Genomic DNA, 10,000 nt, shown 5'->3' on the forward strand with positions numbered 1-10,000 from the left:
CCCCACCCCTCCCCCCCGAAACAAACCCCCCAGCCCTACCGCATGCCGCTCCCCCTCTCTCCCTAGCCTGCCCCCCCCGCCGTCGCTTGCTGCCGCCGCCGCCGCCGCCGCCGCCGGGACCCGCCTCGGTCTGGTGGCGCGCGCTCGGAGATCCCCGGCTACCCGTCCGTCCGTCCCTCCCTCCCGCCCCGCCCCGGGGGAGGGCCCGGGGCAGCGCGGGCAGGCGGGGAGCAAAAAAAGGCGCGGGCGCCAAAAAACGTCGGGGTCCCGGGGTGGCGGAGGGGGGCGGCGGCGGGGGCGGCGGCGGGTACACGGCGCCGGGTCCAGGGCGCCGGGTCCAGCCCGTCCCGGGGCGGGGACAGGTGGTGTCGTCCGTCCCCGCCCCCGTAACCTGCTCTGAAGCATCCGCTTCCCGCCGCGGCTCGCCCTCCACCCCCCCGCCGCACACGCAGCTGCCGCTTCCCGCCGCCTCTGCCCCCCGCCCCGGGATCAACCACCCGCCGGGTCCAGCCGGTCCCGGTCCCGGGAACCTGCTCCCGGGGCCAGCCGGAGCCACGCCCCCTCCTCTGACGCTTCCAGCTGCCGCCTCCCCTCCCACCCCCCAAACTCACACTGGCCCTCGCCGGCCCGCCCACCCGCCTACCTGCTTGCCCGCCGCCGCTGGGTGGCGTGCCGGACACTCTCGCACACAGGTACACAGACAGGGACACAGGGACACAGGCACTCAGGCACACAGGGACACAGGGACACAGGGACACAAGGACACAGGGACACAGGCACTCAGGCACTCAGGCACTCAGGGACACAGGGACACAGGGACACAGGCACTCAGGCACTCAGGGACACAGGGACACAGGGACACAGGCACTCAGGCACACAGGGACACAGGTGGCGGGCCGGAGGCCTCTCTCCACTGTGTGGCAGGGGTCCAAGAGCCACCCCAGCCCAACCCAGAGGGTCTTTTGCACCTCTCTAGAGGCCACCCAGAGACCCCAGGCCGCAGCAGAAGCCTCCCCCGCAAGCTCTGCAGGCTTCCGACCCACCCCAGGCCGCAGCAGAAGCCTCTCCCGCACGCTCTGCAGGCTTCCGACCCACCCCAGGCCGCAGCAGAAGCCTCTCCCGCACGCTCTGCAGGCTTCTCAGCCACCCCAGGCCGCAGCAGAAGCCTCTCCCGCACGCTCTGCAGGCTTCTCAGCCACCCCAGGCCGCAGCAGAAGCCTCTCCCGCACGCTCTGCAGGCTTCTCAGCCACCCCAGGCCGCAGCAGAAGCCTCTCCCGCACGCTCTGCAGGCTTCTCAGCCACCCCAGGCCGCAGCAGAAGCCTCTCCCGCACGCTCTGCAGGCTTCTCAGCCACCCCAGGCCGCACCAGAAGCCTCCCCCGCACGCTCTGCAGGCTTCTCAGCCACCCCAGGCCGCAGCAGAAGCCTCCCCCGCATGCTCTGCAGGCTTCCGACCCACCCCAGGCTGCACCAGAAGCCTCCCCCGCAAGCTCTGCAGGCTTCCGACCCACCCCAGGCCGCAGCAGAAGCCTCTCCCGCACGCTCTGCAGGCTTCCGACCCACCCCAGGCCGCAGCAGAAGCCTCTCCCCGCACGCTCTGCAGGCTTCTCAGCCACCCCAGGCCGCAGCAGAAGCCTCTCCCGCACGCTCTGCAGGCTTCTCAGCCACCCCAGGCCGCACCAGAAGCCTCCCCCGCACGCTCTGCAGGCTTCTCAGCCACCCCAGGCCGCAGCAGAAGCCTCCCCCGCATGCTCTGCAGGCTTCCGACCCACCCCAGGCCGCACCAGAAGCCTCCCCCGCAAGCTCTGCAGGCTTCCGACCCACCCCAGGCCGCAGCAGAAGCCTCTCCCGCACGCTCTGCAGGCTTCCGACCCACCCCAGGCCGCAGCAGAAGCCTCTCCCGCACGCTCTGCAGGCTTCTCAGCCACCCCAGGCCGCAGCAGAAGCCTCTCCCGCACGCTCTGCAGGCTTCTCAGCCACCCCAGGCCGCACCAGAAGCCTCTCCCGCACGCTCTGCAGGCTTCTCAGCCACCCCAGGCCGCACCAGAAGCCTCCCCCGCACGCTCTGCAGGCTTCTCAGCCACCCCAGGCCGCACCAGAAGCCTCTCCCGCACGCTCTTCAGGCTTCTCAGCCACCCCAGGCCGCACCAGAAGCCTCCCCCGCACGCTCTGCAGGCTTCTCAGCCACCCCAGGCCGCACCAGAAGCCTCTCCCGCACGCTCTTCAGGCTTCTCAGCCACCCCAGGCCGCACCAGAAGCCTCCCCCGCACGCTCTGCAGGCTTCTCAGCCACCCCAGGCCGCAGCAGAAGCCTCTCCCGCACGCTCTGCAGGCTTCTCAGCCACCCCAGGCCGCACCAGAAGCCTCTCCCGCACGCTCTTCAGGCTTCTCAGCCACCCCAGGCCGCACCAGAAGCCTCCCCCGCACGCTCTGCAGGCTTCTCAGCCACCCCAGGCCGCACCAGAAGCCTCCCCCGCACGCTCTGCAGGCTTCCCACCCCACCCCAGGCCGCAGCAGAAGCCTCTCCCGCACGCCCTGCAGGCTTCTCAGCCACCCCAGGCCGCAGCAGAAGCCTCTCCCGCACGCTCTGCAGGCTTCTCAGCCACCCCAGGCCGCAGCAGAAGCCTCTCCCGCACGCTCTGCAGGCTTCTCAGCCACCCCAGGCCGCAGCAGAAGCCTCTCCCCGCACGCTCTGCAGGCTTCTCAGCCACCCCAGGCCGCAGCAGAAGCCTCTCCCGCACGCTCTGCAGGCTTCTCAGCCACCCCAGGCCGCAGCAGAAGCCTCTCCCGCACGCTCTGCAGGCTTCTCAGCCACCCCAGGCCGCAGCAGAAGCCTCTCCCGCACGCTCTGCAGGCTTCTCAGCCACCCCAGGCCGCAGCAGAAGCCTCCCCCGCACGCTCTGCAGGCTTCTCAGCCACCCCAGGCCCCAACAGAAGCCTCTCCCGCACGCTCTGCAGGCTTCCGACCCACCCCAGGCCGCACCAGAAGCCTCCCCCGCACGCTCTGTAGGCTTCTGACCCACCCCAGGCCCCAACAGAAGCCTCCCCCGCACGCTCTGCAGGCTTCTCAGCCACCCCAGGCCGCAGCAGAAGCCTCTCCTGCACGCTCTGCAGGCTTCTCAGCCACCCCAGGCCGCACCAGAAGCCTCTCCCGCACGCTCTGCAGGCTTCTCAGCCACCCCAGGCCGCACCAGAAGCCTCTCCCGCACGCTCTGCAGGCTTCCGACCCACCCCAGGCCGCACCAGAAGCCTCCCCCGCACGCTCTGCAGGCTTCTCCGCCACCACAGGCCGCACCAGAGGATCTTTTGCACCTCTCTGGACGCCACCCAGAGACTCCAGGCCGCACCAGAGGCCCCCCCCCCCAACCATTTACAGGCTGCAGTGCCAGCCTAGGCCCCGCTGGCAGCCTCCCTTGTCTGCTTTGGAAGGCCTCCCATCCACTCCAGACCTGCCTGGAGGCCTCCCTCGACTGCTCCCGGGGCCCTCGAAGCCACCCTAGGCCTTTCTGGAGGACCTGCTCGACCGCTCGGGCGGCTTCTGACGCACCCTCGGCCATCCGGCGCCCAGCAGCTCCCAGGGCCAGGCACCGGCCTCCCCCTCCGGCCGCCCCTGGGGCCGGGGGTGGCTCGGACTCGGCGCCCCCAACGTGTCGTCCCGTCCCCCCCCGCCCCGCACCGCCGAACATTCGCTGCAGCCGAGGGCTTGCCGCTCGACGCCTACCCCACCCGCCCAGCCCCCCGCTGCGGCCCGGCGCTGCCCCGGCCGCTGCGCCCCGCCTCTCATCGCTCCCCCCCACCCGGCAACCGGCCGCCGGGCACGGCAAGTCCCAGGGCAGGGAACAGGTGCTGCCGGGACCCCGTGCTGGCTGCCGGCTTCCCGGGGCTGCCCCGGGCACGGACAGGTCGCCCCCCCCGCCCCGGCGAATGTTCACCGAACCGGCTGCCGGCTGCCTTCGAGCACCCCCCGCCCCCCGCCACTATCGTCCCCCCCGCCCCCCCTCCGCCTCCGCTGCCGCTTCTCCCCGCACCCCCTCCACTGCCTCCCCCCGCCGCCGGCGAACGAGTCGCCGGATCCGTAGGGTGCCGGGAGCCCGAACGGCGAGCGGCTCCGGCTGCTGCCGGGACCGCGGGGATTCGAGCCGGTCCGGCCGCGGCCGGGACCCCGTGCCGGAAGCCGGCATCCCGGGACGGCCCCGGGACGGCCCCGGTCGCCGGCCGGGTGACGTTCAGCGAAGCGGCTGCCGCCAGTCTTTGGGCCTCCCCCGTGCCGGGGCCGCGGGGCTTCGAGCCGGTCCGGCCGCGGCCGGGATCCGGGGCCGGACGATGGCTTCCCGGGCCGGTCCCGGTCGCCTCCCGGGTGACGTTCACCGAAGCGGCTGCCGGCTGTCTTCGAGCCCCCCCCCCCCCTCCGCCTCCGCGGCCGCTTCTGCCCGCACCCCCTCCACTGCCTCCCCCCGCCGCCCGCGAACGAGTCGCCGGATCTGTAGGGTGCCGGGAGCCCGAACGGCGAGCGGCTCCGGCTGCTGCCGGGACCGCGGGGATTCGAGCCGCTCCGGCCGCGGCCGGGACCCCGTGCCGGAAGCCGGCATCCCGGGACGGCCCCGGGACGGCCCCGGTCGCCGGCCGGGTGACGTTCAGCGAAGCGGCTGCCGCCAGTCTTTGGGCCTCCCCCGTGCCGGGGCCGCGGGGATTCGAGCCGGTCCGGCCGCGGCCGGGATCCCGGGCCGGACGATGGCTTCCCGGGCCGGTCCCGGTCGCCTCCCGGGTGACGTTCACCGAAGCGGCTGCCGGCTGTCTTCGAGCCCCCCCCCCCCCTCCGCCTCCGCTGCCGCTTCTCCCCGCCCCCCCCTCCACTGCCTCCCCCCGCCGCCGGCGAACGAGTCGCCGGATCTGTAGGGTGCCGGGAGCCCGAACGGCGAGCGGCTCCGGCTGCTGCCGGGACCGCGGGGATTCGAGCCGCTCCGGCCGCGGCCGGGACCCCGTGCCGGAAGCCGGCATCCCCGGACAGCCCCGGGACGGCCCCGGTCGCCGGCCGGGTGACGTTCACCGAAGCGGCTGCCGGCTGTCTTCGAGCCCCCCCACCTCCGCCTCCGCTGCCGCTTCTGCCCGCACCCCCTCCACTGCCTCCCCCCGCCGCCGGCGAACGAGTCGGCGGATCCGTAGGGTGCCGGGAGCCCGAACGGCGAGCGGCTCCGGCTGCTGCCGGGACCGCGGGGATTCGAGCCGGTCCGGCCGCGGCCGGGACCCCGTGCCGGAAGCCGGCATCCCGGGACGGCCCCGGGACGGCCCCGGTCGCCGGCCGGGTGACGTTCAGCGAAGCGGCTGCCGCCAGTCTTTGGGCCTCCCCCGTGCCGGGGCCGCGGGGCTTCGAGCCGGTCCGGCCGCGGCCGGGATCCGGGGCCGGACGATGGCTTCCCGGGCCGGTCCCGGTCGCCTCCCGGGTGACGTTCACCGAAGCGGCTGCCGGCTGTCTTCGAGCCCCCCCCCCCCTCCGCCTCCGCGGCCGCTTCTGCCCGCACCCCCTCCACTGCCTCCCCCCGCCGCCCGCGAACGAGTCGCCGGATCTGTAGGGTGCCGGGAGCCCGAACGGCGAGCGGCTCCGGCTGCTGCCGGGACCGCGGGGATTCGAGCCGCTCCGGCCGCGGCCGGGACCCCCGTGCCGGAAGCCGGCATCCCCGGACAGCCCCGGGACGGCCCCGGTCGCCGGCCGGGTGACGTTCACCGAAGCGGCTGCCGGCTGTCTTCGAGCCCCCCCCCCCTCCGCCTCCGCTGCCGCTTCTGCCCGCACCCCCTCCACTGCCTCCCCCCGCCGCCGGCGAACGAGTCGGCGGATCCGTAGGGTGCCGGGAGCCCGAACGGCGAGCGGCTCCGGCTGCTGCCGGGACCGCGGGGATTCGAGCCGGTCCGGCCGCGGCCGGGACCCCGTGCCGGAAGCCGGCATCCCGGGACGGCCCCGGGACGGCCCCCGGTCGCCGGCCGGGTGACGTTCAGCGAAGCGGCTGCCGCCAGTCTTTGGGCCTCCCCCGTGCCGGGGCCGCGGGGCTTCGAGCCGGTCCGGCCGCGGCCGGGATCCGGGGCCGGACGATGGCTTCCCGGGCCGGTCCCGGTCGCCTCCCGGGTGACGTTCACCGAAGCGGCTGCCGGCTGTCTTCGAGCCCCCCCCCCCCCTCCGCCTCCGCGGCCGCTTCTGCCCGCACCCCCTCCACTGCCTCCCCCCGCCGCCCGCGAACGAGTCGCCGGATCTGTAGGGTGCCGGGAGCCCGAACGGCGAGCGGCTCCGGCTGCTGCCGGGACCGCGGGGATTCGAGCCGGTCCGGCCGCGGCCGGGACCCCCGTGCCGGAAGCCGGCATCCCCGGACAGCCCCGGGACGGCCCCGGTCGCCGGCCGGGTGACGTTCAGCGAAGCGGCTGCCGGCTGTCTTCGAGCCCCCCCCCCCTCCGCCTCCGCTGCCGCTTCTCCCCGCACCCCCTCCACTGCCTCCCCCCGCCGCCGGCGAACGAGTCGGCGGATCCATACCGTCCCGAGAGCCCGAGGCGGCGGCACCCAGTGCGGGTCCGGCCGAGGCCGGGACCCCGTGCCTGTCGCAGGCTTCCCGGGACGGCCCCGGAACGGCCGCGGTCGCCGGCCGGGTGACGTTCTCCGAAGCGGCTGCCGGCTGTCTTCGAGCCCCCCCCCCCCCCTCCGCCTCCGCTGCCGCTTCTGCCCGCACCTCCTTCACTGCCTCCCCCCGCCGCCGGCGAACGAGTCGCCGGATCCGTAGGGTGCCGGGAGCCCGAACGGCGAGCGGCTCCGGCTGCTGCCGGGACCGCGGGGATTCGAGCCGCTCCGGCCGCGGCCGGGACCCCGTGCCGGATGCCGGCATCCCGGGACGGCCCCGGGACGGCCCCGGTCGCCGGCCGGGTGACGTTCAGCGAAGCGGCTGCCGCCAGTCTTTGGGCCTCCCCCGTGCCGGGGCCGCGGGGCTTCGAGTCGGTCCGGCCGCGGCTGGGACCCCGTGCCTGTCGCAGGCTTCCCGGGACGGCCCCGGAACGGCCGCGGTCGCCGGCCGGGTGACGTTCACCGAGGCGACTGCCGGCTGTCTTCGAGCCCCCCCCCCCCCCTGCCGGAGCCGCGGGGATACGAGCCGGTCCGGCCGCGGCCGGGACCCCGTGCCGGAAGCCGGCATCCCGGGACGGCCCCGGGACGGCCCCGATCGCCTCCTGGGTGACGTTCACCGAAGCGGCTGCCGGCTGTCTTCGAGCCCCCCCCCCTCCGCCTCCGCTGCCGCTTCTCCCCGCACCCCCTCCACTGCCTCCCCCCGCCGCCCGCGAACGAGTCGCCGGATCTGTAGGGGGCCGGGAGCCCGAGGCGGCGAGCGGCTCCGGCTGCTGCCGGGACCGCGAGGCTTCGAGCCGGTCCGGCCGCGGCCGGGATCTCGTGCCGAACGTCGTCTTCCCGGGACGGTCCCGGGAGGGCCCCAGTCTCCTCCCGGGTGACGTTCACCGAAGCGGCTGCCGGCTGTCTTCGAGCCCCCACCCCTGCCGTGGCCGCGGGGATTCGCCCCGGTCCGGCAGCTGACGGTTCCCTGTGTCGGACGCCGGCTTCCCGGGACTGCCCCGGGACAGCCCCGGTCGCCTCCCGGGTGACGTTCACCGAAGCTGCTGCCGCCTGTCTTTGTCCCCCCCCCCCGTGCTCTCCCTCAGGCGGGAGGTAGACGTGCTCTCCCTCGGCGAGTAGACGTGCTCTCCCTCGGCGAGTAGACGTGCTCTCCCTGGGCGAGTAGACGTGCTCTCCCTCGGCGAGTAGACGTGCTCTCCCTGGGCGAGTAGACGTGCTCTCCCTGGGCGAGTAGACGTGCTCTCCCTGGGCGAGTAGACGTGCTCTCCCTGGGCGAGTAGACGTGCTCTCCCTGGGCGAGTAGACGTGCCTCTCCCTGGGCGAGTAGACGTGCTCTCCCTGGGCGAGTAGACGTGCTCTCCCTGGCCCTGGGCGAGTAGACGTGCTCTCCCTGGGCGAGTAGACGTGCTCTCCCTGGGCGAGTAGACGTGCTCTCCCTGGGCGAGTAGACGTGCTCTCCCTGGGCGAGTAGACGTGCTCTCCCTGGGCGAGTAGACGTGCTCTCCCTGGGCGAGTAGACGTGCTCTCCCTGGGCGAGTAGACGTGCTCTCCCTGGGCGAGTAGACGTGCTCTCCCTGGGCGAGTAGACGTGCTCTCCCTGGGCGAGTAGACGTGCTCTCCCTGGGCGAGTAGACGTGCTCTCCCTCGGCGAGTAGACGTGCTCTCCCTCGGCGAGTAGACGTGCTCTCCCTCGGCGAGTAGACGTGCTCTCCCTCGGCGAGTAGACGTGCTCTCCGCGGAGATCGCGCTTGTCGCCAAGGGGTCGCTGTTGCGCTCTGCCTCCGCCTACGTCATCGTACAAGCCGGCGTGATTTCTGCGACCTGCCGCTGGGCGGAGGTCGGCTGGTTGTGCGCTCGCGGAGCTGACGGCCCTCCAGTTCCGTATATGAGGGAACGAGTGACGCCGAGCACTCCCAGGGCAGCGCTGCCGAGCGGCTGCTCCAAGCCACCCGCCAGGCGGCTGGGCAGGGGTCCGTCTGGCTTCTCGGTGGCTTTCGCCCGGGTCAGAGAGGGGACCCGCGGGGCCGAACAAAGGCGCGGCGGTTTGGAGCGGCCGCTGGCGCACCCTCAGCGGTGTTGGATGGGTTTCGCTCGTCCGTGAGCCGGAGCCCAGCCCGGGCTCGGCAACGAAAGCGGGGAAAAAGAAAAAAAGTTGACGAGTGGCTGGCGCCGGCCACTGCCGAAGTGTGGAACCCCCGAAGCGAAGTTTGCCCGGTGGGGCACGGGGGCAGAGAAAGCCGGGGAGACGTGGTGCCGGCGTCGGTCCCACCAAGAATGGAAAGCAAGCCCGTCCAGGCACGGCGAGAGAGAGCCCGGTAAGGGGCAGAGAGAGTTCCCAGCACTGGACCCTCTTCACGGGGGTTCCCCCCCCCATGGCCAAAGCCGCAGCCCGCGGGGGCACGGCATCTAAGGGAAAAGCCAGCGGCGGTGACTGGCCACTCGTATGCTATGGAGCCCGGCATGGGGGGAGGAGGGCAAGCCGGTGCCCCAGCACGGCTTCCTCCTGGCTCCAGAGGGGCGCCCCGTGATGGAGATGTAACTCGGTGCAGCTTGAGGGAAAATGCAAGCCCACATTTCGGGGAGGCAGAGGTGCCCTGTGAGCCGGTGCGGCCCGGTGCAGCTTGCCCCCCCCCCCCCATCTCTGGAGGGCGCCCCGTTTGCTCCTCCGGCGTGTTGCCCGCACGCCGAGCCCCGTGCCTGCTGGCTGCTCCCGAGGGCGGTGGCGGGTGCGCGTGGCTGTGTCTGTCCCAGAAGAGCGAGGCCGTGGGGCCTCCGCTGGCTTCCTTTCCTTCTGTCCTTGTTGATCGATGAGGCCTTTCGGGTCGCGTCGGAAAGGGCCCCCGGCCGGCAGGGCAAGGGCGGTCTTCCTTTCCACTTCGCTTCCCGTCGCGTGTGAGGTGTCGTCCTCGTTCCCCCAGCCCCGAGCGGCTCGAGCGGGGGGGAGCCGTGGCGTTAGCGGCCCGGCGCGTGCCTTGCCGCATCCTCCCCTTTCCACCTCCCCCCCGGCGCTGGGGCAGGGTTCGGGGACCGGTCTACCGCAACCGGCTTTGTGACTGCTGCGTGGCCCCGTGAGTTTTCAGGTGTCCTAAAACGCGTGAGGCGCCGGTGTCGTCCTCGGTTCCGGGTACCCGCGGGTGCCGGCCGCGAGCAGCTGCGTGTGGCGGGGGTTGGCCGAGCCGAGAGCGAGGCGGGCGGCGGCGTCGCGAAAGTTAAAAGGGGCTAAAAGCGGCGCCGCGCGTGAGGCCTCACCTGCCCCGGGTGGGGTCCCCGAGGGTTCCTCCCTAAATGAAACCTCTAGCCTGAGAAGGGCGGCTTTGTGGCCCGTACCCCCGCCCGCTGCCGAGCGAGCCGCCCCGGCTCTAAGGTCCTGGCGTGCCGGGGGCGCGCCCCGTTTCCGCGGGTC

This window comes from Melanerpes formicivorus, unplaced genomic scaffold (genome assembly GCF_026170545.1).
Source record: "Melanerpes formicivorus ecotype bairdi unplaced genomic scaffold, bMelFor1.0.p_v2 SCAF_575, whole genome shotgun sequence".
NCBI lineage: Eukaryota > Metazoa > Chordata > Aves > Piciformes > Picidae > Melanerpes > Melanerpes formicivorus.